At 38.9% G+C, this 15219-nt stretch overlaps 1 protein-coding gene and 1 pseudogene across 8 annotated transcripts in view; one reads left to right on the top strand and one right to left on the bottom strand.

The window, feature by feature from the left end:
- The window catches only part of SIK3 (SIK family kinase 3), a 306246-nt gene that overhangs the window by 1333 nt on the left and 289694 nt on the right, over positions 1–15219 (top strand). The gene's annotated exons all lie outside the window — the stretch shown is intronic.
- Positions 13427–15012, bottom strand: LOC119538541 (annotated as a pseudogene).

The following is a 15219-nucleotide window of genomic DNA, read 5'->3' as shown; positions in this document are numbered from 1 at the left end:
TGAAACTGGCCAAGGTCAATTTCATAAATATATATATATATATATATATATATATTTTTTTTTTTTTTGAAGAAATATGTGTAGCACTTTCATCCGTCTTTGGAAGTATTGGAGTCTGAGACACCAGGAGGAATGTTTTCAACTTGATTTTTATTCCATATTTCTTTCTTTCGTCAGTATTTCATTTGAATGATTACTTTTGATGTAGTCATTCACTATATTTAAAACTGCAGTGTGTGTTTTCCGCCATCCTGACTAATGAAGAACCCTTATAGCTGCTGCAACTTCCTACCAAAGCCACATCAATGCCCCTCACCTCCTCTCCTAGCCTCTGGTTCTCATCACCTCTTTTATTTTTGCTTTTAGGGCAACAGTTAAATTGCTTGTTTGTTTCCAAAAGCCAGTGACTTATCTAGGCCTTCTCTCCTACTCACTTGCAACCTGAAGTTCCTTTTTTTTTTTTTCCCCTCCTTTTTGTTAAAGCCTGCAAGGGGCCCTTCTTACTAGGGTGGCAGGGTGAGTGGCTGTGGAGAATTGATTGGTCAGTTTCACTTCCTCCGGAGGGCCCCCTTCAGCCTTTTTGTCAGTTTTTATCAGAGGGCCTCCAGTCTGCAGGTCAGAGCTAAATGAGATATCAAAGCCCAGGGTTCCCTGACATGACCCTCAAACCCTGAGGAGAAGACTGAGAGTTTCCGGTCCTGTTTACTGCTAGCCCGACTTATATTTACAAACCAATTTAGTTGTCCATGCTTTGTTCCTTCTTTTGATATTTATTTATTTATCTATCTATCTATCTATCTATCTATCTATCTATCTATTTATTGCCTTCTGTTCTAAGAAATCACATTGTGCTCCTGTGATTATTTTGCTGTGACCTCTGGGGAATAGACTCCATGAACTTAATTGGTTGCCTGGTTTATGGTATCTATGATTTAAAAAATCTTGTATCTTCCAGCCCTTGGATACACCAAAATATTGATAAAAATCTGTGACATACAGGGTTTAATGTTTTTATAAATGTAATTGCAAACAGTCGATCCTTTAAAAGAGACATTTCTGTCTTCAGTAGTCAGCAAAGCCAGAAGCTAATTATGGCTGGTCTGCCCACTTTCTAATTTTCCAGTTTTTTTTTTTTTTTTTTTTTAGTTTTTCTCTGAGGCTTTGGTAACCTTTAGGACTGAAGCATTTTAAACATCGGCTTGTTTATAAATGGGTGTCACTGTTTATGTTGGTTTTTATCTTTGATCGTTTGTGGTGTGCAGTTATGCAATTCTTATGTATGGAAATATTCGAAGTCTTGAATGAGTCTGAGATGACTTGGACAATGAGTTGCATGTGTGACAGGATCACACCAGCACTCATTTGTGTTTTTGTAGCAGTGCAATTTCCTAGTTACAGTTACAAGCACTCTATCTTTTGCTGCTTAAATTAATCTGACGACATGAGTGCACCTTCATTCACTAGGAGTTGTGTGCTCTGGGTGAATGATGAGCATATTTTGCCCTGCTCCATGCTTATCTTAATCCACTTGGGAAGGGGTTCTTAAATGCTGACAACTTAGATGTGCCTAGCAGCTGTTGACATACAATATGGTGACCTATTAAGGCTATGGTTTGGTTATATAATGGTGGGGAAGGTGCATAGATGCTAGAAGTTGCAGAAGCTGCTGCTTCTGTTACTCAGGTAGATAGATTTTTCTCTCATACACTGCAGTGTTTATCTTACTTGTGCAGTCAGGTCACTTGGAACCAAAATGAGCTACCCCCCCCCCCCCCCGACTCTTGACAGAATGTTCCATGTTTTGAATTGTTTTTTAGAGATATGTGATTTTTAAAATTTCTCCTTTATTCCTGTAGGTTATTAAATGGTCTGGGTTTTTCTTATAATCATATGTAATAAACAGACTCTGGTGATTCAGATGATACTTGTGTTTTCTGAATGAGGTTAGGTAATAGATATTTTCTGAACATCAGAGGAATATTAATGATCACCTTTTCTTACACGCACTACTCATTCCAAGGACTGAGAGGCTAAAGTAAACTTCATTTATTGACTAAGTGACTGTACTCTGTCCAGCAATGAGTGGTGAAATTGGCCCTTGCCCAAATTCTGTTAACTCTCAAACCTCTAGATTGGGACACAGTGATAAATCAAATCAGTAGAGAAAATGAAATATTTTCCTATTTGGTTGTCGGTTACTTTTGCAGCGCGGCACTCATGAGCTCAGACTTGATGGTGGCAGCACTGCAGTGCTTAGAGCGTTGCTGCAGAACAGTTAACAGAGAATATTCATCTGTGACATACTTGGTCAGCAGCTCGCCCAGGCTGTCTTTGTCCTGCATTTTTTGATTTTTTTTTTTTTTTTTAACCCCCTTCGGAGGAGCCTCAGCTTTTTTTGGAGGTGATTCTTTGGCTCTGTTCCTGTGGTAGGACACTAAAAAATTAAAGAGATAAAAAAAGGCATTTTCTGCCCTCAAATTGCTTATAGTCTGTGGCCTATGCCAAATTATACCTTCTTTAGTTAGATGAATGGGGACAAATTCAGGGAGTGAAGAGTAGACATAGTGTATGTATTTTTTTAAAAGTAAGCATGACTGTCAAAGCCTTTGGTCAAATACTTTGAAACTGTATTTCAAGAAATATATCACCTATTATTGGCATGGTAAGAGCTTGAGTTTGGACTAGGAGTGCCTGGGTTTGCATCCTCTACTAGTGATAGCTGGGTGGTCTTGGACAAGATATTTAACCTCTCTGTGGTTGGACTTCCTTCTTTGTAAAATGGGGATATCAATAGTATTTACCTCACAAATTTGGATGTTGTAAAGATTAAATGAGGTAATATATATGTAAAGTCCTTGGAACAGAGCCTGACACATAGTAAGCATATAACATATATTATCATCATTATCACCATCATCATCATCATCAGGTGCTGGAGTAACAAAGAGGAGTAAGATGTATTCCCTGTTTTCTGTTTTTCACCGCTTGGTAACAGTTTATGAATGCACATTCCATTAGTTCTGTGTAGGTGGATGTCATCTTGATGACATGCTTTCAGGGTAAAAAAATAGCTTGCTACTATTTTAGGTGTCACCTTGAAATACCTCTGGGCTTTGGGCTCATCTCATGAAACTGGTATTAAAAAATAATTCTCCCATTAGTTAAACATTTATTTATTTATTTACTTACTTACTTAACAGTAGTGAGACTAGTGAAAACTGTGATTAACACTGGCTTTTGCTTTGGGCTGTCTTCAATTTTCAGTGTGTTTTTGTCACTTGGTGATGGAACAGAGTTTGTTGGTATGCAGTCGTTTCTCTAGGGATTCACTTAAGTTTGGTGGAGAAAATGAAAAAAATATTCCTACAAGCTTAAAGCACATGTACACTTCTGTGCAGAGTGTGCTACTTAGAAGACCAAGGTCAGGATTCTTGACTTTAAATATTACACAGAGAAACATTTTGCCCCATGACCCCATTCCGAATCTTGACCAGTCAGGACACAGCTGCATGCCATGTGGTTTATGCAAACTCATTTATTTCCATGAGGAGAACAATTCAAAATGGGCTAATAGCATTATTTTCACCTCTAAGGAATAGTTTAATGAAGCAGATGAAATGATGCTTATGTTCATTAGAAAGCTGAAAGCATGATGCACTGGTAAAGAGAAGAGAGAATTATGTCAAAACGAAATTGAAAGCAAGATTTACATTAGATGCATTTGAGGAAGATAGTCCCATTCCTAGATAATCTAGAAGAGACTGTATTTTGTATAGTTGAGATGGGGTTACTAACTTTGTTGAAACTTTGTGAGGAACTAAGACTGATTGGGACTAGTCTCTCCAGAGTCAAAACATCACTATTCTACTTTCAGCATCAAAGCTGTTTATTTTAACATTCTTTCTTTGGTGCCAGCTCCCTAGAAAGTCATAGATCTGGCTGAAGCCAGAGGTGCCCAGACTAGTTATTGCTCTGCCAGAAGTGCTGTTTTCATTTTTGAAGCAGCAATCTGGCTAATGTTTTCTAGTTCATGGCTTAAAATAGAACAAAATGGATGCTTTGGAAAGAAAAAGAAATGTTCTCTTCTTGCCGGAGCGTCTGTAATTTTAAGAAACACCTAGGGCATCTCTGCACAGAGATGGTACTTTTCGCTTATCCATCCATCCATTTATTCAACATGTATTTACTGAATGCACATTTTGTGCCAGGTTTCTATTCTGTGCTCTGGAGTACACTGATGAATAAGAAGACAAAAGTCTCCTGCCTTCCTTGAGCTTACTTTCTAATGGGAGGAGACAGACAAGAAACATATAAACAAATAAGATAACTTTATGTAGTGATAAATACTCTGGGGAGGGATCCTACCTTGGGTAGGATGGTTACGGAAGGCCTTTCTAAGGTATGTTTGAACTGAGACCTGAATGAGAAAGAGCCTGCCTGGGAAGACTTGGAAGACATTGCATGCGGAAAGCACAGCAAGTGCAAAGGCCTTGGGGGGCTGGAATGAGCTTGTTTTATGTCCAAAGATTAGAACTGAAGGTCACTGTGTCTGGAGTTTAGTGAACAAGTGGGATGATGGTAAGGCATGAGGTCAGAAAGGCAGACAGGGGCCAAATTCTACAGGCTTTATAAACCATTTTATGGAATTGAGTATGAAGAAGGGGATTGATATAAGAGGGGATCAAAGCAGAGCACTGACATGATCTGATTTATGTTTTTAAAAACTCATGCTGGTTATTTTATGAATAAGGGTAAGGAAGCCTTTTCCGATGCATTTCTTGAGACGGGAGGTGTTCAATTTTAACAATTTATACTCTTTTGCAGTATAAGAGAATGGTATACATGTTGTATATAAATTAAATAAACATGTTCAGCCAACAAATATTTGTTGATTTATTGGGTACAAACAAGACCATTTCAACCCTTTCTTTCCAGAGTCTAGAAAGATGGATTTAACAGAATTTAAAATCTCAGGTTTTACAGGGACTATTAAAGTCGTCTAGACTGATTATCCGTTAGATTCATGGCTCTCTTCTGTATTTCCCTCCCTTTGCCCAGAGTCCCATAGCTTGTTAATGGAGGAGCTGGAATTAGAATCCAGGCATCCCTACTCCTAGTTAACTCTGCCCTGACTCCTCCAATTATAGAAAACTTTGCCCCTGATCTCAGGGAACTTGTTCTCTGTTGGAGAAACAAAATATACTTATCAATTAAGTCTAAGATATTTATCCTCCCTGTTAAAACAAACTCCAGTTCCTCTCATGATGAGAGGAAAAGTTTCCAAGTAGGGAAGAAGAGAAAGTTCACCAACACTGTATTTCACCTCTCCTTTGGCATTCTTCCTTGCCACTTACAAGCAATTCTCTTGGGGGCCACTGCTGTGCTTCTAATGCTCCTACTCAAATACCCTCTCTTCTATTCCTTAACACGATTAAAGTACCAAAAAAGCCTTTCAAAAATACTAAGAAAGTAAAAAGGGAAAGAAACAAACAGAAAATACAATGACCATAACAATGGTCTGCCTTAGATAATTTTCTTTTGCCACTGACTCTAGCTGATTCCCAGGGCAGGTGGGTAATTATACTTTTGCTCTCTTGGGCTGTTCTCCCTTTGAAGGTACCCTTCTTAGATGGGCTCCTCATTTACCAGATGTGTACTAGTTTCCAGGGAATGGTGCCATCTTGCAACCCATTTGGAGAACTAGTCATCAGGATACATACCTTGATGACACAAGGTGAGGACAAGGAGAACCATTTATCTGGGTCTCTCTTATGTGGGTCTAGTTTCTGGTCTAAGAATTATGCCTCTTCCCCAAATGAATGACCTCACCCATCAGGTGAGTCCCTGCCCATTCCTAATAGGGAGTGACTTGGCCCCCTTCTGCCCTAACGGTATATATAGTCCTACTGTCCGGAGGATGAAAATTATTTACATTTTTGTGGGCTGTTGTCCTAATGTAATAAATAATTGCTAGGCAGTGTTTTTGAGAAGCCTCAACAATCTTGGATGAATTAGCTTAAAAAAGGCTTCTTTTTTTATCTATTCAGAATAAAATTCCATCAGCTAGTTCAAAATTGATAGATAAACCATCAAGGGATTAGAATATATTTCTGTTTAGCAGGTGTGTGATCCAATGTAGACAGGAGTCCCTGGCCACTTACTAAGTATTTCATCTCAGAATTAGACTTTTCAAAGAGGTAGGGATCAGATTATGAATACTTAGCCTCATTTCCCAGAAACTGAAAAGGAAGGAGAAGCAAACCCATCGTCTGTTGAAGCTTGTCTGTGTAGGTTGGGCTCACTCAGTTGGATACTTTTGGCCAGTTACCGTAAACTAAATTGAAGTTTTGATTGGGAAGTTCTGCGAAATTAACAAATTTCTGCCTGGTTTCAGCTCTGGTGCATGTTTACTAGCAGTTTATGTGCCTTAATTCTCATAACTCCCCCCAGAAGAACTGAATGTGACAGTTTAGGTTAGCTAGCCAGATTTCTTGAAACTCTTGAATTTTTTGGAGAAGAAATTTTTCATTCATTCATTTATTTCATCTATCCATCCAATTAAGTTGTGAAAAATTATTTATGTGAAATAGGAATGGATGGTATATGGCATGGCATTTAAAAGATACAAAGAGATACACAGTGAAATTAAGTCTCCTGCCACCCTAGTACCTCAGCCACGTAGTTTCCTAGTCTTGTTTTGCAAACATTTATTAAGGGCCTCCATGGATTAGGCCAAGTGCCACGTGCTATTTGTTTTATGGCATTGTTTTGACATGCTTCAAATTTCTAAAAATCATTTTACTTAGAATTTTTTTAAAAAAGGAGAAAAGATGTAACTTTTACTGCTTGTTAATATGGCACAGTATGATAATTTAATATAAGTACCATGAGGGCAGGGATTTTAATCTTTTGCCCATTATTCCCAGTGTTTGGTACAATGTCTGTAAATATTTATTGAATGAATGAATATAAAGATTAAAAAAATGAGAGCTAAGTTTCTTTTTATACTTTTAGTACATCTTAGATTTTCTATTGAAATTTCTAATTTCAAGTTAAAATGTTAAAGAAAAGTAATTTTCTGCTCTTTTTCTCCAATCCTTGGATAAAGCGATTTCACAACCTTCTTGGGCAAATAATTTATTTTGGCACACCTCAGACTTACATTATTAGGGAGTTCAGTATACCTAAAGTAAATCCTGCAATTTTAATTCAAGTCCTACTTTAAATGGAAGGTTCTTTCATCTCTAGGCCCCAGTAGGTTACTTCCTTTAGAAGTCCCCACAGGTATAGTCACTATAGTAGCAAGTGCCTCCGTTTTCCATCTTCTTCTGCCTTGGAGCTTCTCTTCCTTTGCAGTTCCATCCCTGGGCCCAGCTGTCTTAGGGCTGTTGGCACTTCCTGAAATAACTTCAAACTATTTTTTGAGTTATCTCTTGTTCTTTTCTTTATACTAAATGACTTTAAAAACTTTCCTGTCACTAGTCCTTCCTCAGCCCTTAAATGGAGTAATTCAACTAGTATTTGTTGTGTGTCATATGTATGCAAACAGTTATTAGAAGACAAGAAGATTAATTTTAGACTAGCCAGGGGCAGACGAAGGGTTAAAGAGGAGTCGAATTTTTGCAGCTTGAACTTGGTAGGGAGAAGGGAGAGGAGAGAGGTAGTAAGTATAAATTCTTGTACCTCAATCTAGTTGTCCATTATTACTGGCTTTCTTCTATCACCTTGACTTCTTTTTTTCTGATTATAAAAATAATTTGTGCTTATATAGAAATTTTGGAAAATTAAGAAAATTACAAAGAAGCAGAAGAAAAAAAAATCACCCATAATCCTGCTATCCAGAGGCAACAGTTACTAATATTGTAACATACTTTTACCTTTACCTGTATATTTTTACGTAGTTGAGATCATCTTGATATACTATTTTATTCCTTTTTCCCTTTATCATTGTATCATTCCCCTAGCATTAGAAACTATTTGTAAACATCTTTTTTTCTTTTGCCACATGGTTTCTATAACTTCGTCATTAATCTGTTGGAACCTCCTTTCACTTTCTAACTCCTTTAGACTGAAAATATCAGCGTTTAAGTATCAGCTTAATTTGTGGGACCATGGAGGTTTGGTAATACTGCATTTATCTTTTGAATTAACAGAACCAGATCAACTGTCTCACTCTAGTTCCTATGGTCACTGTGACTTTTGGCCTGCTTCCTGGAGGGGTTGCAAGCCCTCTGCTAAGGAGCTTCCCCTTGTAGGTATGAAGCAAGCTTCTAAGACTTCATAAAACACTGTAATATATACATTGCCCATATCTAAAATTGCAGGGCAAGCAACCATTTCAAGACCGGTGTCATTAGAGTCTCACCTGCTAGTCCCAGGACCTGTGGGTCTTGTCAACATTGTTTTTAATGGATGTATCCTTTTCCATTATATGATTACTGTTATTTTTTAAAACCATATTCATAACTTAAGGTTGTGCCACATTTTCCACTGTTAGAAATTTGTTGTGATGACCAATTTTGTTCAGGAATCTTTGCTGCATTTCTGATTTTTTTTTTTTTTTTGCTCAGGATAGATTGTTGGGCCAGAGCGTGTACATGTTTTTAAGACACCTGATACATGTATTGCCACTTTGCTTTCAAGAAAGGTGATACCAGAGTTAGCCTCTCCAGCAGTATATGAGGTGGCCTGTCTCACGGCCACACTGGCTCTTTTCATCTTATCTTTCTCCTCATCTGCCTCTCTTGGCATTTGAGTGTAGGATTTTTAAGTACCTGCTGCACCTCCAAACCTATGGCGACAGAGGCAGGACAAGTCAAAAAATGGTTACAGCAGCTGCCAAATCCTTCATCCTTCTTTCTCTGAACCAAGCCTGGAAGAGGAAGGAAAAGAATAAGTGTAAATCTAATCTTTTCAATTTTTTTTTTTTTAAATCATTATTCTCTCCTGATCTTTCACAGAGGGACATAAACCTAAACTGGAGGAATGGCTGAAAGAAAGAGGAAAAGCTAATGAGAAATAGATTGATTACCTGAACCTTTGATTTTTTAAATTAAGTTTTATTCACATACCATACAATCACATTACCATCATATAGTTGTTCATTCATCACCCTGATCTATTTTTTTATTAAGATTTATTCACACACCATACAATCATCCAAAATATACAATTGATCACATTGCTATCATATAGTTGTTCATTGATCACCCCGATCTATTTTTTTTTAACATTTTCCTTGTACCAGAAAAAGTGATAATAAGAATAAAAAAAAAATAGTGAAGAAAGAATACCCAAATCGTCCCCTCCCTGCCCTGTTTTTCCTTTAGTTTTTTGCCTCCATTTTTCTACTTATCCATCCATACACTGGATAAAAGGAGTGGGATCCACAAGGTTTTCAAAATCACCCTGTCATCCCTTGTCAGTTACATTGTTATACAGTCATCTTCAAGAGTCCAGGCTACTGGGTTGTAGTTTGATAGTTTCAGGTATTTACTACTAGCTATTCCAATTCATTAAAACCTAAACAGAGTTATCTATATAGTGCATAAGAGTGCCCACCAGAGTGACCTCTTGACTCCATTTGGAATCTCTCAGCCACTGAAACTTTATTTCATTTCATTTCACATCCCCACTTTGGTCAAGAAGATGTTTTCCATCCCACGATGCCGGGTCCAGATTCCTCCCCGGGAGTCATATTCCGCATTGCCAGGGAGATTTACACCCCTGGATGTCAGGTCCCACATAGAGGGCAGGGCAGTGATTTCACCCACCAAGTTGGCTTAGCTAGAGAGAGAGGGCCACATCTGAGCAACAAAGAGGGATTCAGGGGAAGACTCCTAGGCACAATTATAAGCAGGCCTAGCCTCTCCTTTGCAGTAACAGGCTTCTTAAGGGCAAGTCTTGTGATAGAGGGTTCAGCACATCAACCCTCCAGTCCTCAGTGTTTGTGAGAACATCAGCAACCATCCAGGTGAGGAAGCCCAACACCTCTACATTTTCCCTCAGCTCCTCATTGGGGCTCTGCATGTTTTTTCCCATTGTTTTTTTTTTTTTTAATTAACTTTATCAAAAAATTAAAAAAAAACAGACAATAAAAAAAAACATTTCAAACAAAACCAAAACAAAGGAATAAGAAAAAACAGATGACCTAAAATAACTACGTTATTTCCAACATGTTCCTACTCTACCCCAAGAAAATATGCAGACTATAACCCAGGAAAGGAATAAGAAAAACAGATAACCTAAGATAACTACATTTCTGTGAACTTGTTCCTGCCATACCCACCAAAAATTAACAAACCATAGTCATTCCTGAGCATTCCCAGAATGTTAAATTTGCCCATGATAACATATCTGTTCTTATTAGATTATCATTCCCCCTTCACTAATTGCTATCTATCACTATGTCCCCTACATTCTACATTGTAAACCATTTATTTTACATTTTTCAGTGTTCACATTGTGATATCATATAATATTTCTTTTTTTGTGCCTGGCTTATTTCGTTCAGCATTATGTCTTCAAGGTTCATCCATGTTGTCATATGTTTCATGACATTGTTCCTTCTTACTGCCACGTAGTATTCCATTGTGTGTATAAACCACATTTTATTTTCTCCCTCATCTGTTGAAGGACATTTGGGTTGTTTCCATCTCTTGGCAATTGTGAATATTGCTGTTATCTTTTTTAGAACATTTTTAGCAATTCGAGGCATCTTCCCGTTCCAAACGAATTTGATCACTAGCTTTCCCAAATCTGCAAAGTTGGTTGTTGAAATTTTGATAGGGATTGCATTGAATCTGTAGATGAGTTGGGTAGAATTAACATCTTAATGACATTTAGCCTTCCTATCCATGAACATGGAATATTTTTCCATCTTTTTAGGTTCCTTTCTATTTCTTTTAGTAAAGTTATGTAGTTTTCTTTGTACAGGTCTTTTACATCTTTGGTTAAATTTATTCCTAGGTACTTGATTTTTTTAGTTGCTGTTGAAAATCGTATCTTTTTCTTGAGGGTCTCTTCAGTTCGGTCATTTCTAGTGTATAGGAACATTACTGACTTACGTGCATTAATCTTGTATCCTGCTACTTTGCTAAATTTGTTTATTAGCTCTAGAAGCTGTGTCTTTGATTTCTCAGGGTTTTTCAGATATAAAATCATATCATCTGCAAATAATGACAGTTTTACTTCTTCCTTTCCAATTTTGGTGTCTTTTATTTCTTTGTCTTGCCAGATTGCCCTGGGTAACACTTTCAGCACAATGTTGAATAACAGTGGTGACAGCAGGCATCCTTGTCTCATTCTTGATCTTAGAGGGAAGGCTTTCAGTCCCTCATATTGAGTACTGTGCTGGCTGTGGGTTTTTCATATAACCTCTTTTTCATATTGAGGAAGTTTCCTTCAGTTCCTACCTTTTGCAGTGTTTTTATCAAAAACGGATGTTGGATTTTGTCAAATGCTTTTTCAGCATCTATTGGGATGATCATTTGATTTTTCACTTTTGATTTATTAATGTGTTGTATTACATTGATTGATTTTCTTATGTTGAACCATTCTTGCTTGCCTGTAATGAATCCCACTTGGTCATGGTGTATGATTTTTTTAATGTGTCTTTGGATTCAATTTGCAAATATTTTGTTGAGAATTTTTGCATCTATATTCATTAGGGAGATTGGCTTGTAGTTTTCCTTTCTTGTAGCATCTTTACCTGGTTTTGGTATTAGAGTGATGTTAGCTTCATAAAATGTGTTTGGTAGTGTTCCATTTTCTTCAATGTTTTGAAATGGCTTAAGTAAGATTGGTGTCAATTCTTTTTGGAAAGTTTGGTAGAATTCCCCTGTGAAGCCATCTGTCCCTGGGCATTTATTTGTGGGAAGCTTTTTGATGACTGATTGGATCTCTTTGCTTGTGATTGGTTGGTTGAGGTCTTCTCTTTCTTCTCTGGTCAGTCTGGGTTGTTCATGTGTTTCCAGGAAATTGTCCATTTCCTCTACATTATCTAGTTTGTTGGCATACAGTTGTTCATAGTATCCTCTTATAATTTTTTTAATTTCTTCAGGATCCACAGTAATGTCACCTCTCTCATTCATTATTTTGTTTATTTGGGTCTTCTCTCTTTTTAATTTTGTCAGTCTAGCTAGAGGCTTGTCAATCTTGTTGATCTCAAAGAACCAACTTTTGATGTTATTTATTCTATTGTTTTTTTGTTCTCTATGTCATTTATTTCTGCTTTAATCCTTGTTATTTCTTTTCTTCTACTTGGTTTAGGATTAGTTTGCTGTTCATTTTCTAGCTTCTTCAGTTGCTCCATTAGTTCTTCAATTTTAGCTCTTTCTTCCTTTTTAACGTATGCATTTAGAGCTATAAATTTCCCCCTCAGTACCGCTTTTGCTGCATCCCATAGGGTTTAATATGTTGTGTTCTCATTTTCATTCCTCTCTATATATTTAGCAATTTCTCTTGCTATTTCTTCTTTAACCCACTATTTAGGAGTATGTTTTTTAACCTTCAGGTATTTTTGAATTTTCTAAGTCTCTGATGGTTATTGACTTCTAATTGTATTCCATTGTGATCAGAGAATGTGCTTTGAATAATTTCATTTTTTAAAAAATTTATTGAGGCTTGTTTTATGGCCCAGCATATGATCTATTCTGGAGAAAGTTCCATGAGCACTAGAGATGAATGTATATCCTGGTGATTTGGGATGTAATGTTCTATATATGTCTGTTAATTCAAATTCATTTATCAGATTGTTTAGGTTTTCAGTTTTCTTATTGGTCTTCTGTCTGGTTGATCTATCTGTAGAAGAGAGTGATGTGTTGAAGTCTCCCACAATTATTGTGGAAACATCTGTTGCTTCCTTTAGTTTTGCCAGTGTTTGTCTCATGTATTTTCGGGCACGTTGATTGGGTGCATAAACATTTATGATTGTTATTTCTTCTTGTTGAATTGTCCCTTTTATTAGTATGTAGTGACCTTCTTTGTCTGCCATAACATCCTTGTGTTTAAAGTCTATTTTATCTTAGAGTAATATTGCTGCACCTGCTTTCTTTTGGCTGTAGCTTGCATGAAATATTTTTTTCCATCCTTTCACTTTCAATTTCTATGTGTCCCTATGTCTAAGATGAGTCTCTTGTATGCAATATGCAATATATTGATGGTTTATATTTTTTAATCCATTCTTCCAATCTATATGTCTGTTTTTTTTGTTTGTTTGTTTGTTTTTGTTTTTTTCTTTTTGTCAGTTGGCAGAGTCAGCTGAGGCTTTTTTTTGGAAAAGACAAAACTGGCTTCTAGTTGGGGACATGGGCAAGAAGGGGTACCCCAGGTCTCCTGTTCCCTATACCCCCCTGCCCAGATCCTTGTCTCCAGGCTCTGGTGCAATATGGCAGGGTGGTGGCCTGGGAGGGGCTGCAGTGGCAGTTCACTTGGGCAAGACGTCGGACGACTTGCACACCAGCTTACCATTGCGGGTCTCAATCTTCTTTACAACCACAGCTTTGGTAGAACTAGTACAGCTCCCACCGGAGCTGAAGGAGTAGTTGTTGCCAGTGCCTGAGAGGCCCCTGAAGACGGGGCTCAGTGGACCTCAGTAGTAGCCACTTGAAGTCTTCGTATGAATACTCATGTTCTGCATCCCAGGTTCTAGCCGGCTCTCCTCGCCCTCCAGCAGCTTGCAGTAGGTGGCGATCTCAATGTCCAGGGCCAGCTTGATGTTCTTCAGCTCCTGGTACTCATGCAGCTGCCACGCCATGTCCTGCTTGGCCTGGTGCAGGGCAGTCTCCAGCTGGGCCAACTTTGCATTGGCGTCCTTAATGGCCAGCTCCCCACGCTGCTCATCATCCACAATGGCGGCGTCCAGGGAAGCCCTCTGCCCTTCAGGCCCTCGATCTCAGCCTGGAGCCGGCTGATGGTCCGGTTCATCTCCGAGATCTCCATCTTCATGTGGCGGAGGTCATCCCCATGCTTCCCTCCCAGCGTTTGCAGCTCTTCGTACTTGATATGGTACATGCTCTCAGCCTCAGCCTGGCTGTGGTTGGTGATCTCCTCGTACTGGGCCTTGACCTCGGTGATGATGCCATCCAGGTCCAGGGAGTGGCTGTTGTCCATGAAGAGGACCACGGATGTGTCCGAGATCTGGGCCTGCAGCTCATGGATCTCCTCTTCATGCAGCTGCCTGAGGAAGTTAATCTTATCGGTCAGCCCTTCCAGATGGAACTCCAGCTCTACTTTGTTCATGTAAGCTTCATCCACATCCTTATTGATGAGGACAAATTCATTCTCCATCTCTGTTCACTTGTTGATCTCATCCTCATGCTTATTCTTGAAGTCTTCCACCAGCCCCTACATGTTGCCAAGCTCTGCCTTCAGCTTCAGCTTCTACTGGCTCAGAGCCTTGTGCTGTCGCCGAAGGTTGTTGATGTAGCTCTTGAACAAGTTGTCCATTTTGCTCCCAGCAGTCTTCTACTGCTGCAGGAGGCTCCACTTGGTCTCCAGCATCTTGTTCTGCTGCTCCAGGAACTGCACCTTGTCGATGAAGGAAGCAAACTTGTTGTTGAGGCCCTTGATCTGCTCCTTCTCCTGCATCTGCATGGCCTGGATGTTGGGGTCACCTCCAGCTTAAGGGGACTCAGCAGGCTCCGGTTCAGCATGACAGCTGTGATGCCCCCTACACCCCCTGCATCTGTAGCTACCCATCAGACCCATGCCAGTGCCCAGGTTGTCCCAGAAGCTGCTGCCGCCACTGCCCACCCGAGAGTAGGAGCTGACGCGGGTGCCGGGCCCGCTTGTTTAAGAGTGACTGCTAAAGGTCCGGGGTCTGGAGGAGGACACCTTGTAGGATTTCTGGGTGACCCTGATGGACATGGTGGAGGCTGAAGAAGTGAGCAGGTGGGCCAAACCAGAGATTGGAGAAGGAGCCAAGGAGTGTTGCTTCTGGGTTCCCAATCTATGTCTTTTAGTTGGGGAATTTAATCCATTTATATTCAGTGTTATTACTGTGAAGACATTTCTTGAATCAGCCATCCTATCCTTTGGTTTATGTTTGTCAGACATATTTTTCCCCTCTGTCTCTTAATGTCCTTTAATGTACTCTTACTGAATCTCTTTAGTTCTGAACCTTTCTCCATATCTCTCTGTCCTTTCTTTGTTTCTCTGTTGGTAGGGCTCCTTTAGTATCTCAAGTAGGGCAGGTCTCTTGTTAGCAAATTCTCTTAG

This window comes from Choloepus didactylus, chromosome 6 (genome assembly GCF_015220235.1).
Source record: "Choloepus didactylus isolate mChoDid1 chromosome 6, mChoDid1.pri, whole genome shotgun sequence".
Lineage (NCBI taxonomy): Eukaryota > Metazoa > Chordata > Mammalia > Pilosa > Megalonychidae > Choloepus > Choloepus didactylus.
This window is presented reverse-complemented; position numbering and strand designations above follow the sequence as displayed.